The sequence below is a fragment of the Diadema antillarum genome, unplaced genomic scaffold, assembly GCF_040938485.1.
Source record: "Diadema antillarum isolate AM-2024a unplaced genomic scaffold, OU_Dant_1.0 seq00001137_RagTag, whole genome shotgun sequence".
Taxonomy (NCBI): Eukaryota; Metazoa; Echinodermata; class Echinoidea; order Diadematoida; family Diadematidae; genus Diadema; species Diadema antillarum.
The window spans coordinates 49,823-73,479 of record NW_027271949.1 but is presented as its reverse complement, the minus strand read 5'-3'; the positions used below and the strand labels follow the sequence as shown (position 1 = coordinate 73,479).

Here is a 23,657-nt window from a genome sequence, read left to right as displayed (position 1 = left end):
CATAATTTTTCAATTTATAGCACTTTTTTGGCACCCTGATTCACAGGACCCGATTTGCACACGCTTTGGAAAAGTTGCGCTGGTTCTGCATTTTTGACGGCAAAATTTGGGATTTTAGACAGATTTTTGGAAGTGACTCAGGAACATTCCTGTTGTGAACGAGTGTGCCAGTATGTGAAATGATGTGATATGCATGTGTTGTGACAGTAGAATTTGCTGGCTTGTGAAAAGTGATAAGAGTGTCCGGATTCTGGAGGCCGGCCAAAAACTGGGGGTTTTACTCTGTACTGTACACAGCTCGGTCACTGTACACAGGACGGGTGCTACGCACGGCGTCTGGTTGGGCTAGGGTGGGGGGGGGGGGGGGGGGGCCTATCTGTAAAGTGTACTCTATAAGCTGTTATTTTCGCGAGGGTTTAATTTTTTCGCCAATTTCGCGAATCACAGTTGGATCGCGAATTCAACAACACACAAAAATGTCTCAATGCGCTTTGTTAATAGTGCGTTAAAGTAAGGCAAAAAAAAAAAAATGTTGCACTGGCGTAACCCGCCCCACCCTAAAAATTCCGCCGACCCTATGTTTTTTCATCTTTTTTTTCTATCGATATCAAGTATCTTGTTGATTGCGATCGCGATCACAAAAACCCGGAAGTGGAAACGGCTCTGGGGATATCGGATGTACGAAGGAGAGATCTAGCTAGCGCCTCGCATAGCCTCGCTTGATCAGTACGTCATCTGTTTCTAACACGGACGCGTACTCTATCAAGATTTATACAGTGTATACTTTGCATTCAGACTGCAATGTATTGTGTACAGTTTTGCCATAGGTTTCTTGTGTGGAGAACTTACACGAATCTGTATATGTGGGACTGTAATAAAGATCGCTGTGTGCGATGAAAAGATCGTACACATGGGTCAATTCGCATCTATCTTATCTAAGTCAAAATAGTAAAATATGAAGTGAAAACATTCAGGGCCCTGTTGCATAAAACCCTTACCGCTGGACTTACCGCTCCTTTCTAGCGGTAAGTCTTCAAATTAGCTGTAAATTTTATAATCCTTGATGCTGATTGGCTGTGATGCCTAATTTTGACGGTAGTTACCATTGAAATTCAACGGTAAGTTTTATGCAACGGGCCCCAGGATAGGGATTTCAACATCTTTAAATTCTGTAACTGGGGTATAATTCCAGTAATATTGGCCTCATAAATGATTTGTAGAATACGTGTAGATGAACACAGCACATGCGCACATTCGGTGCAGCAGTTGTAACTGTTTACTGAGCACTAACAGCAGTGCCAGCAATAAATGGGTCTCTTAGCCGGGTCAGCGGTACAGGTGTAAAGGATCTACGGAGCAATAGGGTTACAGTAGCCTCCTGCTGGCTGCCTGAAATCCTGTACAGTCTTGATTTTGGTGTAGTACGTTGACTGTTTATTATTATTACACAGGAACCATCACTATGTGAAACTTTAGTTCAATGTAGGTTTAGCATGGAGTTATCTGGTTAAAAAGAAATAAAATAAAGAGTCTTCATATGGGATTTGCTGGCATTTGACGATAGAATTTACACATCTTAGAGCTGTTGTAAAAACTACAGTCATAGTCAACCTTGCCTATTAAAGCCGAATCCGTTATAGGACTGAAGAAATAGCTTAGATTTAAAGAAAATTTGTCTTTAAATAATAGAATATAAAGAGAACTTTATGAGACCTTTGACTTAGGCAATTATTCGACTTATGCAAGTTCGATTTAGGCAAGGTTCACTGTACTAGTTTTTCTTCTTTTTTTTTTTTTTTTGGGGGGGGGGGGCAGTTGCCGAAGGGGGGTACTCGATCGGGGGGAAATTTTGGGAGGGATCTATTAAAAAAAAAAAAAAAGAAATCCCTACCTTCCTACCCTACTTTAAAATCCCTACCTACCTACCCTATTTTTCAGTGACCCGTTACTCCAATGCAATATATTTTTTTTTTGGCCTTAAATATGAGTTTTACACGTAAAATACAGGTAGCAAAAAACAAAAACAAAAAAGAACAAAAAAAATCCGCCCGCCTGACCCTATTTGAAAATCTCATGTTACGCCAATACATTTTTTGTTTTTGTTTTTGGCCTAAGCATCGGCGTCGATTCGCGAAAACAACATCTCGCATCTATGACATCGTCATTCGTGAAAATATCTGTACGCGAAAATAACAGTGTATACAGTAATACCCTGACATGGGTCTATTATTACATCACATTGACTAGAACTCTAGTGTCTCCAGTGTAGATTCTAGATCTACCATCTACAATATCTGTAGATGTACCTACCTCTACTCCTGTCAAATGCAAGCTCACCAAGCGTTGTAACTCCGGCGCGGGGCGCTGAACCAGTAACAGCGCCAAAACGAATTGTATGCAATTTAGTGAAGTAATCAAGTGCACTGCGATGCTTGCAATTCAGTAAACAACTCATCGTTCAAAACGACACTTGGATTCGCAACGAAAAGTCACATGTTTGTTGAATATTATAGGCAACTATGTATCCCTCACCATAAATCCTCCGAAAACAAGATTAATTGTCAAATATCTTTGAAACCATCTCCGCAAGATGCGAATCACCATTTGAACATATCACGTAAATAAAATGATCTGCGCATGTGCGAATGATATTCATTTCAGTTAATCAGCTAGCCGTCCTGTTTTTTTTCCACACGCATACATTGTGTATATATGTGCTACGTTTTATCCATACCCGATCGACAGCAAGGCTATTAGCACATGTGCTGTGTAAGGTGCACTACGATACGACGTGCGAATGAACTAAAACCTCAGATAAAATCTTTCACTGAGCTCTTAAAACAGATCATATTGTAAATCGATTTCCATGCCTCTGATTGTAAGTATCTTATCAAACAGTATGGCTATGAATTTCAGTGTAAAACCCTGTAAAAACTGTATTTTGGTCTCTGGTAACCAAAATATTAAGCCACATCAGGTGGTACATCAGTAGCCATAGGGCTGCAATGCGACCCCGACTCGGCACGGGTTGGGGTCGCTGGTGCGGTTACTTGCGTTGTAATTGCAGTAAGCTGCAATGGCATACCATCTCGATACCATGGAATGACCCTGTCCTGAAACTAATAATTTACCATGTAGATTCTAGGCCTCCTGTTGTGGTAGACGGTATCTGGTATTCAATTAGATCTAACCGTTTTGAGTCTAGACTCTAGTAGTTATGAACTTGTCAATTGTAGTACCGGCCCATGGGTACCCGGGGATGGCTGGGACTTGCATCCAAGTTGGGCGGGGATTTCAGCATTTTTTTCGCCCGGGTGGGTCGGGAATAGACCGGGCTTTGTAGGTGGAAATTCACTTAATTTGCCCCGGTGGGCCGGGGATGTACCGGGGTGTTGTCGGGGGAAATTCAATTATTTTGCCCCGGTGGTTCGGGAATGGACCGGGCTTTGTCGGGGGAGATTCACTTATTTTGCCCCAGTTGGTGGGGAATAAACCGGGGCTTGTCAGGGGAAATTCGCTCCAACCAAGTGGCAGGCATTTGGGGCAGGAATTTTGGCCGGGACAGATTTTGCTTGAGAGTTGACCATGACTTGTACCATTTCCAGTACGGTAATGTGACCATAAATTATTTTGCTTGACTAGCAATTCCCTGCTATTGAGGACTCAGTAACATTGCCCAAAAGTCGCGTAAACGCATGAATCACGCAAGAAAATAGAGCCTAGCGCGAAACATGCGCGATTTGCGCATTTCGTGAATTTTTCTGACGTAGTGGAACCTTCGATCGTATTGTCCGCGGATGTGCGCCGTATCGGCGCTTTACGCGATTCCATGCGGGCTCGGTCACACTGCCCAAAAGTTGCGTAATCGCATAAATCATGTTAGAAATTTGGTTTTGTGTGCTTGTCCGTCGAGAATTTGACCATTTTCGCTGATTTACGCAATGAAAAATCACCGATGAATTGCGCAAGAACTACGGAAAGATCACGCAAAAATATAGCGCCACAATCATACGTGAGTTGTTAGTGATACATTAGTGATTCATCAAGCAGTATTTCGTAAGTTTTACATGCGCTTATTTGCGTGTTCTGTTAGAGATACATAGGCCTACGCCAATATTTTTTTTCAGTGATTTTCAGTGATACGTAGGTGTTACAAGCGCGAAACATGCGTCATTATTTATGTCTGCTAATCGTCAGTGGAGAGTCGTTGGTGAACGCGATAGCAGTAACATTTTCGCGAACAATCGCTGATATTCCACGCATATTTCGCGCATTGTTCGCATAAGAACCACGCAAACTACGCAAAAATTATGTAAAACAGCGACATAATGCGTAAACTTTTACGTGAAGCCGAGTTTTGAGCTCCTCAAAACCCGGAATTGCGTAAAGCGCCGATCCAGCGCACATCGGCTGACAATTACGAAGGTACCACATTGTAGACCCCTAGACAAAATCATGAAATGTGCACTGGATTGCGCATGTATCACGTAAATAAGGCTCGAATTTCTTACGTGATTCATGCGTTTACGCGACTTTTGGGCAGTGTGACAGGTCCTCAAAGGACAGGTTTTTGAGCAGCTCAAAATTCGGCTTCGCGTAAAAGTTTAGGCAGTATTTTTGCGTAGTTTGCGTTGTTCTTACGCGAAAAACGCGCGAAATATGCGCAGAATATCAGTGATCATTTGCGAAAATGTTGCCACTATCACGTTCATGTGCAAATCACGCGCGATTCATACGCAATTCATTGTGACAGAGCGCAGAATATGCCTGATTTTCCGTGGACCTCCGTCGTCGCGCACAACCACGAATTCGCCCTTTATGGGGCCTTTGCGCGCCTATGCGCTGAAAGTGCATGGTTTAGTGATTTTTGAGTGATATTTCCGTAGTTCTTGCGCAATTCATCGGTGATTTTCATCACTTAAATCAGCGAAAATTCTCAACGGAAAAGCATGCACAACCAAATTTCTTGTGTGATTCATGCAAACTTACGCGACTTTTGGGCAGTGTGGCCAGGCCTTAAAGGACAAGTTCACCTTCATAAACATAAGGATTGAGAGAATGTAGCAATATTAGTAGAACACATCATTGAAAGTTTGAGGAAAATCGGACAATCCGTTCAAAAGTTATGAATTTTTGAAGTTTTTGTGCAGTAACCGCTGGATGAGAAGACTACTGCAGTGTGTGAATAACTTAGATGTCACATGCGTACAACAATATAAGGAAAATATAAAGAGAATTTCACAAAATTTCATCTTATGAAAAAAGTTCACATTCCCCCGACTCGTTACCGACAAATGTTATGGGTAATATTATTCCCCCTGCCTCTAGAAAGAGCCAAGTCAAGTGCTCTTTTATTATGTGAAAAAAGTGAAAATATGTTGAATTTTCTTTATATTTTCTTTATACGGTTGTAGTATAAAGCTGTAGTAGTCTCCTCATCCAGCGGTTCCAACACAAAAATTTTAAAAATTCATAACTTTTGCGTCGATTGTCCAATTTTCCTCAAACTTTCACTGATGTGTTCTACTAACATTGTTGCATTCTCTCAATCCTTATGTTTATGAAGGTGAACTTGTCCTTTAAGGGTCGGGACTTGGCCGGGGATTTCTATGCAAATATGCCCGGCTTGTCGGGGACTTGGCCAGGGATTTCTGCACAAATATTGCCCAGACTGTCGGGGAATTGGCCGGGGATTTCAACTTCAATTTTGCCTGGCCTGCTGGGGACTTAGTGGGGGATTTCCGTGAAAATTTCGCCTGACCGGTCGGAGACTTGGCCGGGACTTGGCTGGGTGGTGTAACATCCCATAATTGCAAGTGTGATGCAAGTCCCCGCCATCACCAGGTACCCAGGGGCCGGGACTACAATTGACAAGTGCATTAGTACTACTAGTAGGCCTACGTGTGTACTAGACAGAACGATCCGTCTGTCTGGAGTCGTCTTTTATTTTCAATGACGTTATCACTCTTCTCCATAGAGAGGAGGGGCCTAGGGGATCCGTGAAGCCAGACGCAGTCTCCGCGGAACATATTTCCGACGACCAGATAAATTTACAGACCGATCATTCGGTCAAGTATTCTACATATAACAATATCATGAACAATCATAGCCTGACCAGACCGCTGTGCGAAGCACAGCGGTCTGACATGTGTTAGTGTTTAAACGTTGTAAACGATCGTCACTATTGACGGCAAAATCACATAAAATGCCTTTGTTTTGTTTGATTTTTAGAGTAAGATAATTTTTACCACTCACCTACAGCGTATTTTCCTGATGGTTGAGTTGAATTCGGCGTTTTGTTGGTATCCAGACCTTATGCACTTGTCAATATAATGACGCACCCCACTACCCCCGGACATGGGTGCGTCATGGTCATTTTTTGACTGACCACACGGGGTTTTTGATGGACACCACAGTCACTTTTTTGACGGACATAACGCTGCAAGTGACGAACACCACAGTCACTTTTTTGACGGACAACACGTTGAAAGTGACGCACACCTCGGTCACTTTTTTGACGGACATCCTCGGTACATTTGACGCACCCCCGTAAATACTGAAACGATTTTTGCATACGTTTTATTCAAGCAATTTCATTTTCTTTTGGTTCGTACACATAATTTGTAAAAGTTTCGGCAAGTTTCCCTAACCATGTAAGCACCGTATTGTCATTCACCGTACATCACGCTGCTGCTACGATATTCCGTACAGTATGTATTCTGTGCATGCAATCCATACATGACAATCACATGTGTGCAGAATGCGCTGTGTGTGCGCGGCCATTGCTAGTGCGGTGGATGCATACTGCTGCAGCGCAGGTAGGTACACACCACGCCACGGCATTCATATTCCCGCTCGAGTACTGCGTAACTACAGCCAAGTCACGGTACGTAGAGATTCGCACATGACACAGCTAACACTAACAGCATCGAGCGCGCGTCTGGCCAGCTGGTCGGGCTATCCCGCGAGCAGAAAATGGCATGCGGCAAGCAGTTCTTCTGCTGCCGTTTCGACAGGAAAGATTGAACTAAGTTGTTACATCGCTGAACAGTCCCTGGTTTGAGATTGAGTATGCATGATTTCATGGGTTTGTTGGAGGGAAAATGTAAGGAGAAAGGGTGGCTTTTAAATTCTTTGCTTGCCAGATTCTGGCAAGCATTTTTTCCTCTTATTCCAAAACGCTTCCCGACTTTGATTTTCACTTGCCGCGGGAAAGCGCTCACTGTAATTTCACTCGCGGTACGTGTATCCGGGACCGGTAGCGTGCAAAAATGCGTGTTATTTTCCATAGCCAAGTGACGTACCATGACGCACCCCTCGGTCAAAATTTTGACCGACAATGATGGGATTTTGACGCACCCCTCGGTCAAAAATTTGACGGACAAAGCTGGTAAAATGATGAACACCTGGGTCACAAATTTGACGGACCAAACGAGGAAATGACGCACCCATGTCCGGGGGTAGTGGGGTGAGTCATTACATTGACAAGTGCATTATTGCTGAATTTTTCGGAGTAGATTATGCGGTGGCATCTTTTCCTTCGAGAGCTTCACAAAATCAACAAACTACCACGCATGCGGAACCGGAAGTGGTTGCGTTTTACGTACGTCCGTGCCCCCGTGCGCCCATGCGTTTTATGTGTTACGTACGTAAAGCTACAGCACTCGTATCCGCGCGTGCTGCGCCGGCAATGATTTGACGTTTTTATGGGTCATCCCGACTAGCTCATCACTTCCGCCCCGACTAGCTACGTTGTAGTATAGGAGAGTGAATGCCATTCAAATAACACGCAGATGAGGAGTGAAGCAATACGGACGTTTACAGACCCGACTTTAACCACGGATTTCGGTGAGTTTTTGACGTAATTAAACAAAAAATCGCATACCGATTAGACATTGAATGATTATCATAGTTTACGGGGATTCCTTATATTCTAGTTTTCCACGATTAATAATTTAGATATTCACGAAGGAAACACACACCCACCGCTGAAAAATAACGTCTGCGAAGGAATAGACGTGCAGCCGCTGTCGCTTCACGACAGCGGCTGCGTGTAGTTAGAACGATCATTGCAATTGCCCATGCCGCCCGGGCATGAGACCAATCAACGATGAAGTGACAAAACTCTTCGTCTTAGTTAGATGCAAGCAGCTAAGTACTGCTAGCAGTTACAATCCAACTAACAAAAAGTTGATGAAATAGTTCTATTGTCTAGACTAAATGTAAATATCATTATCAAATCACATGAGGCGAAGGTACTACAGACATTTAGCATCACCAGTAACAAACCGCAAGTCTCAGGCCATTGCCATATTAATAGGCCTACGTACAACATTCAGTTTGTATGGTTATATGCCCATTGATCCCATGCATACAGTATAGCCTTATGTGTTATAGGCCTACTACTTTTGTACATTCCTAATGATACGTTCACACACTACTACTAGTCGGGTATACAATGCACACAGGTAGATCTCTCTAGCACTGAGCTGAGTAGAGCTCGAAGCTCTGCTATTCTGTGGGCAGGCTGTACACAATAACTTGCCACGCACTTCCGAGCTCACCGCGGTGGATTTCCATCATGTCCTCTGTGTAGAAAATATGTTTTCTCTCTACAAATGAAACGAAACAGCCGTTTTGGCAATCACCGACGAATCTTTAGTTCTTGAAATTCCCAATAGTGGATATCTTTTTTTCTTACCTTGTCGAAAAGAAGTTGGAAAATCCATTTGATTCAAGTCTATGTCCAGAATTTCAGGTCTACGAAAGGTCGGGCTTGTCTTAGAAAATAAAGTGTATTCTCGGAATAATCACTACCGGACAGATTCATTATGAAAAAGGGGTGTATCATAAAAAGTTTACGTGCATTTTAACATTCTCATGTGCATTCACCTTCGGTAATGTTTGAATTGTCCCTAAATAATTTGATGAAAATAATGCTGCCAGACGTAAATCGTGTTTTGAATTCCGGATATGATGTCTATTATTCAATGAGCATGTATTATAATACACGAACATGCATATTTGACCCTCAGTAATTGACTCTTCCTGACGTCACGGTCTGAGTGACTTACCGAGTCGAACCGAACATGCGCACTCCGTTATACAATTGTCTGTCAAAGGTCTATTTTTGTATCGTCTTACGCCTTGTCGGTGCTTTCTTGTACCTAACCTTTCTAATTTCGTTACATGCTGAGTAAAATTCAGTTAGATGATAATTTGGGATAATTAGGATGACTGACATAAATCAAGTGGATTACACCAGTTTACTTCTCTATTCCGCAACACTGGCAGGATGCAGGATGCTGTTTTTCGTCTTCATGAAACAGAAAGACGCGCCCAAAGTTATCACTGAATCAGCCGTGCGGATTCTCTCTTGATACTTGGCACATCTGTTCTTCTTATTCGACTTTTTTTTCTTTGACACTGTTACAAAAGACTGCGATTATGTGTATTTATTACTTTTTGCCAGCTGCGCCTCTGAGCTCTCAGCTCAAAGGCCTACCAAGAGGCGAGGCCGGAGGAGGTCATGTTGATGGCACCTCATGGATGGCATTTTGCACTTTTATGATTGTGTACAGTATCCTGCGCGACCTTTTGCGGATATACATGCTGTTAAGACATGATAGAGGTTGTTGACCGTTGACACAAAGCCACCAATCTCGGTTGTGTACATTCTAATGGGGGGGGGGGGGGGGGGGGGGGGGGGGCAGGGGAGGGGGAGATGGGGAGGGGGGTAAACAGCAGGATGAGTTACGAGTACGTGTTAATGTGTTCGCTTTACCAGCAGCTCCATGGTTTCAGGAATTAACACACACAAGCAGACACACATACACAACTAGTGGTGGATTTGTGGGGGGGGGGGGTGAAAATCCATTTTGAAAAAGCCATCATTCATTGTCTTCTTTTTCTTTTATTTTTAATGCTTGTCAGCAGATTTGTCGCAAGATTTGGGAGCAAAAAATATACGTATATATATTTTTTTTTTTGGGGGGAGGGGGGCGTGTCAGCCGATTTAGTGATAGAAGTGGCAACAAAAAATGTGATTTTTTTTTTTTGTTGTTGCTTGTCAGCCCATTTGGCGAGAGAATTGTCATTTCTATGGGTCACCCCTTTTTCTCTGAGCAAAAAGCTATGTCGGACCCTGCACAAACAAGCAAACAAACAAAACTAAATTAATGCACTGTGATGGATATAAACTCACACAATGACGGTATTATAATTCACGACTCGATCTATTCCACCTCACTTCCTACATTGTGTTACATATACGCGCATATGTATGGTTTGGTTATACATTTTGTATCTATTTCTTTTTCTCTAGCTATACAGTAAAAAATGGGTGGGCATACCTACAAGTCTTGCCTTATTCGATTGCAAAAAAAAAGAGGGGGGGGGGCAGCTCGCTTTGTTAAGGGGAAACTTTAATTTCTTTGCTACTCATGGCTTGGACTCAATAAAAGACTTTTCTTGGCAATCCCCTTGAGCAATAATGATAATTATGACGGCGATGATGATGATGATGATAATAATAATAATAATAATAATAATGATGATGATGATGATAATAATAATAATAATAATAATAATAATAATAATAATAATAATAATGATAATGATAATAATGATAATAATAACAATTTTCGATGTTGGTGTGCCCGATAGAGTGCAAACGCTCCTTAAAAGCAGCATTGCAGTATTTGGGGACGGCGCGAATCCTGAGAAAAGTGCTAGAAGTTTAAGGTTCGATGCAGGATGGAACTTGACGTGATATTGATCTCCAAGAGATATCTTGTGAAGATAGAGACAATAATAATAACAATAATGATAATGATAATAACATTAATAATAGTAATGATAATAATAATTCACAATATTTCATAAAGCGATGATCACATATAAGAATGACTCTTATCGCTGACAAAGACGAGAAAGAGGAAAGAAGAATTCTCATGGTACAGTTTCAGAATGTTCGGACATAATAGGCCCTAATATAAACGACCAGCTGCATATGCTTAGGCATGAGACTTTTGAACAAATACGTGCAACTGTTGAGTCAGTTTGTTTTATACATAAGATAGATTATTTCACAGTTGAGGGGATGCTGACTGAAAAGATCGCGAACCGTAAGATTGGGTATAAGTACTAGTATGCGGATGTCATTATGAGATATTATGTACCAGCAAATGCTGTTGTTACTGCTGTAGTCAAATGGGAGTCAAATGAGTAGCATCTCAATAATTGCCAAACTTGCACGGTCCTGTTAATATCCTATATGTCACAACTCGCTCCTATTTTTTTCTTTCTTCCCCATCTCCCTCTTGTTTAGGTTTCTCATCTCAACCCTTCATTCTGAAATTTATATTTTTTTACTCATCTGCACATTTCATAGCATTCTGTAATTTTTTGACTTTATTTGACGAGCTCTGCTTTTTAAGGTTCCACACAATTTTCTATGTAGGTCCCTATGCTTAAACCTAAAAACATAAAAGAATACAAAATGATACTTTTTACATGTCCCCACGAGGGGTCTGTAATATATGTAAATGTTTTGTGAAATAAATTGAATTGAATTGATTTGATGAACTATTGGTTTTTGCTTGACGGCGTTCCGGGAAGGTGAGTATATATTCCGTAATTATACGGTATATAGCAGTGGAAGATGCACCAGTGCGGTGTTTCTCAAACATGTGAAACTTTAAAAAGAATTTAAAAAAGAATTTGTTTATTCGTTCCCGAATTCTTAGCATAATATGCAGCTCGAATGGAAACCGATGATTGAAATCGTGGTCGCAATCGTGGCGATCTTATCAAATTGTAATATCAGACCTTGAGGACAAACGTGGCAATCGCATTAATTGTAGAAAATTTTTGGACGGTTCAAAAATTTTCTATGATCAACACGATGAATATTTGATCGTGATCATCACATCACATCGTCTTGGATCGTGTCAAAACCCAGCGAATCTCATCTAATCGTGCTTCTAGGATCGACTTTTTCACTACCCTTCAGCTTATTTTTTGTCATATTTGCCCTTATTTTACTCGCAGACTTGTATTCCAAGAGGTGGTAGCCTGCATCTTTAGATTATCATTTCCAATTGATAAATTGTTTGTATTATTGTACGGGTATTTCATTAGCATTATTTGTGAGGTATAATTGAATTGTTCATATTGTTAAATGAAAGTTGTACTATGGTTGTTATATATTTTCATACACATTGTCATTATCATATTACCAACAGGCACACAGAAAAGGAGCTCCCGGTATGATCAAAAGGTTCGGTGTAAAAATGGCAGAGGTAAAAATGGCAGGGGTAAAAATGGCAGAGGTAAAAATGGCAGAGGTAAAAATGGCAGAGGTAAAAATGGCAGGGGTAAAAATGGCAGAGGTAAAAATGGCAGAGGTAAAAATGGCAGAGGTAAAAATGGCAGAGGTAAAAATGGCAGGGGTAAAAATGTTAGAGGTAAAGTTGTCAGTGGTCGAAATGTCAATGGTCAAAATGCTAGAGATAAAAATGCCATTGATAAAAATTTAGTCGTTGAAATGCAAGAGGACGAGGTAAAAGTGACAGATTTTTTTTTCTACATGTTTCTGACACCTTTCTCGCAATACGCGCTTTTCGTGCCTTCTGAAATAAAGCACGGGGGAGACCGGGGAGAGATGGGACACGAGAAATATGGGACACTCATGTAACTTCAAAAATGCTTGCCCAGTCAACAATCCAATTATATCAGTAAAAAGATGAGCCTCGGTACACCAGAAAATGGACATATTAACCATTATACAGCTCCACAGGTATCTTGTCAGTAAAATATCAAACTTACTTTAGATCTGGTAGGTCCTATACTATGTTAATAGGTATTTTTATATTAGTGTGCAAACTTTTGAAAATAAAATTGCTTGATAACAGACATGCAGGTATGAAAAATTGGCAGGGATCTTTTACTGTTTCTGTTACCACTGGGAGAAATTTAACAGGGCAGTGTTACATTTCTCCCCGCGGCACATGTAAATCCTACTTTGGTCATGATGGTTATCCAATTTCTCTCCATTGTCTCATTTCTCCCCTCTTGATGTCCCATTCCCCCAAAATTAGGGGTTAAACAAATCATTAATTACACGAAAATGTTTTATATATAAAGGGGTATCACTAAATACTCTTAGTGGGGCAGCTTCGCAAACCTATCGTGCATTTTGTGATACAAGCACCAAATTTGGCACAAAATGTACATTAATATATTGCAAACATTTTCAGATATTGGGCCACTTGGAATTCTCTCTTTATGTCCGCCATATTGAATTTCAAAATGGTCGCCATTTGAGATCTACAGTTGCGATTATCTCAGGGTCTAATGGTGCTATTGACCTGATTCTGGTGTGTTCCGGGATTTACGCCCATGCTTTGGGGCAACAGCTAAGTTTGAGAGGTATCAAACATTTACATGTTTTCGCCTGCGGATTCGTTCAACTATAATTGAAAGAAATCCAATGGCAAACTATCGGTTTTTACTCTCACTAGAACAGTCTATTGCTAATGTTCGTCTCCAGCTTTAATAGGCATAAGTTTGTAAAATGACCACAAAGTGTTCATTAAACTTCGAGATATTTGTTTTTGCGCCATGTGATACTTGAACAATGTAATAAAATATTTTGCAAGAGCTTACTTATGTCTGCCGATACATCTGCTGTAGTTTTTTTTTGCGTTTTGTATTTTTACTTCTACATTATGTCGCGATCAGGCCTTGTGAGATAAATAGGCTCCTACGAAACCTGAATGTGAGAAAATAACATATAGAACAGGTGACAATTTAGCGGTTTGCTTCGACTATGTCTCCTTCACTTCTTGACACTAAACAGTTCAAAAGATGAAAAATAATGACAATATATATACTAGCCTGGCCGTGAGCGGAATTCGTTTGTGTAAGAGTGCGTATGTGAGAGTATGTACATGTGTATCTGCGTATAGAAGCATAATGTTTATACCAAAAGTGGGTTCATGCGTGTGTGTGTGTGTGTGTGATAACTTCATTGGGCGAAACAACGTAGGATTATACAGTTTAAGGGCTTTGCAGCATTGTTGGAACCCCCTTATAATGATAGATAACATTAATAATAATAATAATAATAATAATAATAATAATAACAATAATAATACTGAATAATGAAAATAATTTCCCATAGGCCTACTAGGCTCTTAGCTGGTTTATCATTCCTCTGAACAGACAGATTACGCCACTGCACTTGAATCAAACTCAGAATGAGAGTGCTCTAATCTTTTTAAAACATAATTCAATAAACATTCTTCAAATCTGCTGTTTGGATTTGATAATTCGATAAATACAGTTTGCTCTGGCTAGGTTATCATTCAAAACCTCTTCATACGCTTATCTCTGACGAAATCGCTCTTATTACTTCTAACATTTCACCTCTGCCATTTTTACCTCTGCCATTTTTACCTCAGCCATTTTTACCCCTGCCATTTTTACCTCTGCCATTTTTACCCCTGCCATTTTTACCTCTGCCATTTTTACCTCTGCCATTTTTACCTCTGCCATTTTTACCTCTGCCATTTTTACCCCTGCCATTTTTACCACTGCCATTTTTACCTCTGCCATTTTTACTCTGTAAATGTAAGCGAGCTAAATTTTCACCCTTTTTCTCGACCTAAATGTGATTAGCTCGAAAAAGACTGTAAATTCAGTCTTTTTAGACGGTAGGTATACCTTATCGCTCCCACCACCGAGGGAAACTTTTCTTTCGATTTTGAGCGAAACGTGTACGAGTGAAATTTCACACTTTTTAGAGCTAATGCCGGGTCCCTGGGGTCTTCCACGAGCTGACTGGTACCATGAAATTCTTTTCGCTCTTTGAAAAGGAGCTGTTTGTTGTGACGCTTGTCTGATGAGAATTATCATTTCACTCGGTCTGGAGAGTGAATAATGAAGCATGCGCATATCGCACAGGTTGACGGGTTTCTCACTTTGATTTTGGTGTCGATGTCGCCAGCAACTCCTTGTGACCTACCTACGTACGTACACGTATTGTTACTAGTATGTACGTAAACAGTGCAGTGCCGTCCGTCACTGATAACGTACACATATCGCCATCATGCACGTCTAGCCTGGCCGGCATAGGAGAGGACGACTCGGCTCAATCAAGATACGGGAGCAACGAACAAAACCTAAGCCATAAAAGGTATTTATAATTCTGTAAGAAATTTCTGTGTCACCTCTGATGAGCAGCTGGACTACACTAGACCAATGTTTCTAGTTCTATTCTAACTCTAAATCGCAATAAAGTCTGCGTAGTATTATCCCTACAGCCGGCTACGCGGGCCTGGTTCATGATCCTGTTAGCTGTACTGGACACGGTTGATACAATGATAGACCCATCCAGCATGTACTCTACCGCCAGTACCGGAACATTGTAATTCAAACAGACTGTGGGCTTTTTTAGAGGGATAAAATAGACCCCATTTGGGATAGTCGAAGCTTTCAAGAATACAGGGTTAGGCCTACAGTTGAGTGTCTTGTCTCAGCAGTTTGCAAGGGGACTACCTTACCGGACCCTAAAAGCATAGGGCCCAGGACGGGCTCCCGCGTGCGTATTTTACATAATAGGGTAACTACTCTTACATGTATCTGTGGATGCATGGAACCCGGATACTGTATGTAGGCTTCTGCTTGTGTGTGAAGCTGCTGTGTGTATGTGTGTGTGTGTGTGTGTGTGTGTGTGTCAATGTGCTCGTGTGCTCAATATATATATATATATATATATATATATATTGTTTTGTTTTTGCTTCTTGTGATTTGGTGTTGGCCATTTCTTGGCAAATTTGGTTCTGACTACTCTGGTACAGATCTAGATAATCTATATTCTAGAGGGTAAGTTGTCATTATTATACACTCTGTATGTGAATTATCAGATGCTTATACGGTACATTTTCTGATTGCATATGATAAAAGATTGATACATATTATAGGATCTTTTTTGTGCTTTCAAGTACAGCAATCTTCGTTTTACAGGAGGCCCTTTTTAGAAAATCACTGTACTCAGTACTCTATCGTTTTATCTATTACTAGTTACTATTGCATTATGCTTTCTCGTCATACAATTATCTATGTATTTATTTTGTATTATATTTTATGACTTTACTTGTATTTTCAAATTTTTCAACAGTATGAATTGAATTATTTGTGTATTCATTTCGTATTATGCTTTATGACTTGTATTTTCAATTTGTTCAACAGTATGAATTGACAAAATACTCTGTATGATGTGTTACTTTTTGTTTGATGAAAATACAGTATAATTGGAATTGAAAATGAAGGAGGAATAATACAAACTCCTAGACAAAACACCCACTTTTCCAAAAATTGTCTCACTGACTGAATCCGTATTGCTGATTGCAACCCTTTAACAACCCACTTCATTCAGGGTAGTGATGTACAATAAAGATTGATTTAATATGTTCTCATGTTTCACCTCAGCTTTGATTTCATACAGGTCTACTGATGTGCTGCTACAGAGATCAGTATGGAGTTCCTTTCAAGCTGGGGATCTAACATTGCTGAAGAATCCTTCCCAGCAGGTAGCCCAGTCTGAGGGCCTCATCTCACTCATTATGCCATGGATCTAGGTGAGTGTAGCCTCATAGCAAATTAAAATGACATGATTTAGTCACTAACATCACAACAAAAACAACTTATTGAACCACTTTCACTTAATAAGAGAAAGAAGATTCTGAAAATCAGTTTCCCACCCTTACCCATATACAAGTATCTACTTGTTCTCCTCTTGCAGAATGTGACCTGAGTTGTTCAACTTCAATTTATTTTGTTGGATAAAACACATAATATGTATCTGAGTTCATGTACATGGAAAAATGCACAAAACAAAAAAAGTGCGCGAAAACAGAGAATACCCCACATGATTTAATTGCAAGGAACACTGTACAAATTCCGTTCATGTGCAGAATAGTAATTTCCTCCATTCAGGGGCGGATCCAGGAATTCTGTAAAGGGGGGAGGGCGTAACTAATATTTCTGGTGCCACTTCCGGGTTTCATTTCATATTTTTCTTTTTATTTCTTTTGTTTTTCAAGATAAATAAGGGGGGGGGGGGGGCTTGCGCCTCTTGCGCCCCCCTTTGGATCCGCCACTGTCCATTTGCCATGTGATCTTATGAATGCCTTTCTTTCTATCTCCCTCTCTCAAATTATTGTGCTTCCGAGATTGACTGTTGCCCATTACAGTAGAATGTTTGGCAGGCTTTGAAAGCATATTGAATTTTATGTGAATTTTAGGAGACCAAGGAGCCTCGGTGCTGTTGACAAAACTTCTGCCAACACCCTGCATCAAGACAGGAAGGAAAGAGTAAGGAGCCAACAACTGACAGTGCTCTCCTGCATCTCTTTGAAGAAAGATCTGTGAGTTCATTTACTGTCTTCCCTGTGACATTAATACATGTGAAATTTAACCTGTAAGGTAATAAGAAACGTATGGTTCTTTAACCATATAAAAAAAATTTACCGATGTTTTGAAGTATACTGTCTCACAGGCACATTGATGACTGTACATCGTCATTCTATAATTATTTTTACAATTATGTTCTAGTCACACCTTTCTATGCCTTGAAATCATGGCATGATACGTAAGAATGTAAATGCATCTTTATCTATACACATTTTTTCGTGGTGGTAGAGACGATTATGATATCAAAAGTTTGTTTACAAGACATGGGAATATGTCCATTGAATTTCCCAGGTTGTGTTTCAAATTTATATTAGACAAGTAAATATCATCCAACAATGTACGCTTTCTTGTGGTGATCCACTGTCATACACTTAGACGAGAAAGAGAAAAAAAAAATCAGAACGCTGGAGTTGCATATTCACATGTTTTCATTTATATTGTTGTACTCTATTATTTTCTCTGGTACAGATAAAGATGCAGCAGCGCAAGAAGAGGACCAAGAGTTTAGCCAGCCCTTCTTGCTGTTTTTTGCTGGTGGGCTGGAACAAGAACGGTATTTAATTTTTGTCGATGATACGACCCTTCTTGGAGAGGAAGACATCTTTCAGGCTTTGGATCACCTGTTCACAAAGTCTTCTTCACTTTCAATATGGAATTCCCAACAATAGAATTGTCGATCACAGACTCTTGACATTTTAATATCCTTCATCTATGAATCCCCGCTGATATCAAGCCACCATTGAGAACCTGCCTCTGCCAGATCGGCCAGATAATGGAGGTCAACAAAGGCACGTAATCATAATCATGTATGTCTTGTGACTTTGTTACTTGGATTTTCTCTTTTCCAGTTCACTTGACAACTCACAAAATGTGTGATGACAAACATGTATTTGAATGTATCTGAATATGTATTCTGAAAGTGGTTTTCAATCTTGATCACTGAATGTTTGGATAGATGATCTCAATGCTTTACAAAATGCACAATTTTGGTACGCTTGTACAGTATGCTGTTGTATCTTTGTACACATGAATTTTAGGATATTGCATTCCTTGAATAATGTTCACATGGATCTACATGTTGTTAGCAATCTAAAATCGAACGTTTCCTTCATATACCCTACTCAGACATTCAGATTTCCTTAGCAAATTCCAGCAAATTGGCAAAGTTCTTCACGTAGGATGATATGATTGACTTAGGCAAATGATTTTTTGTATACAAGGGGGGGGGGGGGGAAATAGAATATTCATGTACTTTTTTCCGTAGGATAATCATACAAAATAATGGTCCAATAAATTTAGACAGTTACTGGTAACTTTCTAGACGAGAACTAATGAAATTCTCCTCAATTCTGTATTTTCCACTAAGCTAACCAAAGAAAAATAAATAGATAAATAAGAATAAAATAAAGCTGTTTTAAAAGTTCAAAAACCTGTACATTGTGTACATGTATTATTCTAATTGCTATGGTCAAAGATGATGTAGCCCTATGCTTCAATGGAGGAATGGTGGCAATTTGACACGTTACTCTTGCTGTAAAATTAATTGTCTTGTTCGTAAATGTGCATTTTATGCAATTCAGTCTTGTCTATCAGAGAGATAGAATGATCCAAAACATACACATATTTCAGCTCTTTTAAATCAGGGGTTGCATAAGGCTTTTGAAACACCAGCAAATTTTAGTGTCTGTACACCTCCACTCCCATGATAATTAGAGATTTTGCTAAGTATTGTATCATTGTCAGGAAGAAATTTATCCATGTCTCTTCGACAGTTGTCTCTATAACTCAGCGACTCATTCATTTGTACATGCACTTGTATTCCAAGTTCCGGGGTTTTCAATACTGCACATGTACAGACAAAATTTAATTATCTGCTTTTAAGTGTGTTCATAGATATACCCGCATCCTATTTGCATTTCAGGTTTTCATGTCATCAGATCTGATTTGTTATTGTCTTAGTTTGGAATTGCCCTTAAAAACAGAATGTTATTAAATTTGTTAAATATTGTACAATATTTCATATGTTCAATTGTCTAATGTTTGACGAAATTAGATGAAATACATGCAGTTACATATTTGGTCAAAAGGCCACTTTGGAAATATATTTACATTGTTTATGGATGTTTTATTTCCAGGAACTTATAGGAACTGTAAATGCTTGAAGCCACTCTGCATAATACATAATTAGTATTTGTTGTGAGCAATATCCCTGACATACAAACAAGTTGTCCTACAACAAGCATCAGCAGTTGTCACAAATGTACACACTAGTAGTTATGTACATTTATGATGTACTGTATGCATGGTTGTTTTAATGTGTATGTACACAGGTGGACCAGATTAATGGAGAACATTCTATGTGGTATACATATAGTACATACAGGCTGACCAGATCAGTGGAGAATTTTCTAGGTGGTATACAATGTAGCTATACAGTACATGCATGGAATAGGAAAAACATTATAGCTCACTCAATCTAGAATGATTTCACCCATTTCCAGAATGTTCTGGGAAGTGCTAACATATTTGGCTGAGTGAGGCACTGTCCCTGTAGCCCAATGTGATTGGTAGTTATTCTTGGTAATGATGTTTTGTACATAGTTAGGCAGTGAGTCATCCAGGTTTCCTGGAACTTGGACTGGCTAGTAGGTTGGAGAGAGTTATAGAATGTGCTAGAAGGGGGTGAATGGATAGTATATAAGCCAGAGAAATTCTGCAGTAGGCAGAGTACCCAACACCTCTGCTCTGAGAGTTACGTCACTTCTGGCTCTGAAGCGACTTGTTATAGTCAGTCCTGTGTTACCTGCTGACCTGTTATGTTTGTGGAGATAAGGCCTGGGAGACATTTTGCCTGCAGATAATTAATTTGCCTACATTGAAGATAGACTCCATATTTTTATGTCAATGGACATTGCTACGGAAAAGCTGTGACGGGCTGGATTCCTAGCTGGACAATATTAAGTGAATCATCATTCAACGCATCAACTGGACGTGGTTGTCACAACATTTGGACTCTGCACGTTTCGCCGTGGACGTATATCGTGGATTATACCCCGGATCTATACCGTGGACTATCGTAACCTGTACCTCTGGAGTTACGTCAGAGGAATCATTCATCGGTGCATCGCGGATCATTCGTTTGTGCATCGAGCATCGTATTTGGACATTTCCAGGGATATTGCGTGTAATGCGTACGTAAGTGATTCCATTACTGACTATATTTGTTTCTATTGATCATTATTGTACTGATGTGAAACCGATTACCAGTCTGTACCCACAATATCATTGTTAATAAACCGCCTGAACATCAGTTGATTGTTTCTTTTGTGCGATCATTCTCAGAGTGATTTTGGTCGTAACAAAATTGGGGGCTTGTGTCCGAGAAGTGAATTTAAGCCAAAACTTAGAATTTGGAACGTTCCGGAATCCAGAATATTGGTACAGACAAAATACCGGTTGAGTTGGTTGTATAAGTGTATATTGTGCATAATACAGTGTGACAATGTCAATCAGTACAATGGATGTTCAGGCATTTGTTCAGAGGACAGATTTGTCCCTCAAAGATTTGCAAAGGTTACGCAAATGTGATTTGACCGCTGTTGCACAGCATTTAAATGTTGATGTTCCACAAGGTGCAAGAAAGGCAGAAATTCTTGACTTAGTAGCTGGTCACATGGAGCTCAAAGAAGAAATTGACACTCCAGATCAAGCTCAAATTTCAGATCAAACACGGCTTGAGCTTGCTAGATTGGAAATAGAGAAAGAGAAGATGAGATTAGAAAGAGAGAGGGAGAAAGAACAAATGGAAATGAGAAAATTTGAAATGGAGCAACAAATGAAATTGCGTGAGATGGAATTGACTCGTGCACAGACTGTTGGAAATCGTGAAAGGGCTCCCCCTGAATTTGATTTGGCCAAGAACATTCGATTGGTGCCAAAGTTTGAAGAAAACAGAGTTGATGCATATTTTGTGTCATTTGAGAAGGTGGCTAACAGTTTGAACTGGCCACAGGAATTTTGGCCCTTGCTCCTTCAAAGTGTGTTTGTCGGCAAAGCAGCCGATGTGTACTCATCTCTCTCTGAAGAGCAATCACGTGACTATGCTACAGTCAAGAAAGCAGTGTTGAATGCTTATGAATTGGTGCCAGAGGCGTACAGACACAAGTTCAGAAATTCGTACCGCAGACCAGGCCAGACACATGTTGAGTTTGCTCGTGAAAAAGAAATGATGTTTGATAGGTGGTACAGATCCCTGAAAGTGGATCAAGACTTTGATAACCTACGTGAGGTTGTTCTCTTGGAAGAATTCAAAAAGAGTGTTGCTTTCAGTGTGAGGTCACATTTGGATGATCACAAAGTGACAAGTTTCCATAAAGCAGCCTTGATGGCTGATGAGTATGAGCTGACCCACAGAAATGACAACAGACCACCTTTTAGGAATTTCTCTGGAAATAAGAGAGACAAAAATCAGTCGAGCAATCCAAAGAATGCTGGTCCTGAAAAAGGCACGAGTTCTGACACTTCATCGGCACCAAAGCCTCAATCTGACAAAGGGTCCAGTACAAGTGCAAATGTCATCAAATGTTTTCACTGTAACAAGACAGGACATGTAAAGTCACAGTGTTGGAAGTTGCAAAACAAAACAAAGAAGGACTTGGGATTTGTCATGTCAAAAAGTGTCCTACCCGAAAACAGTGTCCCGTTCAGTGAAACACAGGCCATTGAAAGTCAATCTCCCAAATTCAAAGATAGGATGAAGCAGGTGGATGAGAGCTATCGTAGCTTTTTGTTTGATGGTGAGGTGACCCCATGTACTTCTGGTGAGGCAGGTAAGCCAGTGGTCATCCTGCGGGATACGGGGGCCTCTCAGTCGTTGATGGTGGGTGGTGGTATGACTTTTCCACCAGATAGTGCAGTGAATGCAAAAGTCTTGATTCAGACTGTTGATGGCAGTTATATGTCAGTGCCACTGTATAGAGTGGATTTGAAGTGTGACCTAGTTTCTGGTCCTGTGACTGTTGGAGTTGTTCCCGAGTTGCCTATGGCAGGCATTGACTTCCTGTTGGGGAATGACTTGGCTGGGGACAAGGTGGTTGCGTCTCCAGTTGTTTCGGATAAACCAGTGGTGGTTGCTGAAACTGAGCAGTTGCAGGAGGAATTTCCTGGGATTTTCCCAGATTGTGTTGTGACTAGGTCTCAGGCTCGTAGAGCTGTTCAAGATGATGCGGATTCTGTTGATGTGGAGGAGAATTCCGGTGTTTGGTTGGCAGAAACCTTTTTCAAGGATTTGAATGATGGGGTTGCTGTATTAGGCTCCGAGGCTAACAGTGATGGGCTGTTTAGCAAGTCTTCCTTGGTTGAAGCACAGCAGGCAGACTCTGAGTTGAAAGGCTTGTCTCAGACGGCGTGTTCTGAGGCTGAGGCTGAAAAGGTCCCTGAGTGCTATTATGTCAAAGATGGCATTTTGATGAGGAAGTGGAGACCTCCCCATAGGCCAGCTGATGAGGATTGGACGGTGGTCCGTCAAGTTGTTGTCCCTCCTAGTTACCGCGGTGAGATCTTGAGGATTGCTCACGAGTTACCTGTTGGCGGCCATTTAGGCGTCAGAAAGACAAAGGATCGGATCATGAGGCATTTTTATTGGCCAGGGTTGAATGTGGATGTGGCTGAGTTTTGCAAGACTTGTCACACATGTCAGGTGGCTGGTAAACCACAGCATTCGGTGAAGCCGGCGCCATTGATTCCGATACCTGCGTTTGAAGAACCATTCAGTCGGGTTCTAGTTGACTGTGTTGGACCTTTGCCTAGGACTAGGTCGGGTCACAAGTACCTCTTGACAATTATGGATATGTCTACACGGTTTCCAGAGGCTATCCCATTGCGAAACATCACTGCTAAGACTGTGGTAGATGCTCTAGTGCAATTTTTCACTAGGTATGGGTTGCCCAAGGAAGTGCAGTCTGACCAAGGGTCAAATTTCATGTCAGGCATATTTCAAGAGGTGATGTATCGTTTGGGTGTGAAGCAGCTGAAGTCGTCAGCTTATCATCCCCAGTCCCAAGGTGCGTTGGAGCGCTACCACCAGACCCTAAAGACAATGATTAGGGCATTTTGTGAGGAGTATCCCGAGGATTGGGATAAGGGCATCCCTTTCCTGCTGTTTGCAACGAGGGACTCCC

At 40.7% G+C, this 23,657-nt stretch overlaps 1 protein-coding gene across 2 annotated transcripts in view; it reads right to left on the bottom strand.

Annotated features, from left to right (window-relative positions):
• LOC139744119 (uncharacterized) overlaps window positions 1-8,755 on the bottom strand; it is a 124,959-nt gene extending 116,204 nt beyond the window's left edge. Inside the window, exon 1 of one of the 2 annotated variants that reach the window (XM_071654574.1) lies at window positions 8,702-8,755. The gene's annotated coding sequence lies outside the window, so the exon portion shown is untranslated. The remainder of the gene's footprint in view (window positions 1-8,701) is intronic. The other variant, XM_071654575.1, reaches the window with a different exon arrangement.
• Between the last annotated feature and the right edge of the window lie 14,902 nt (window positions 8,756-23,657).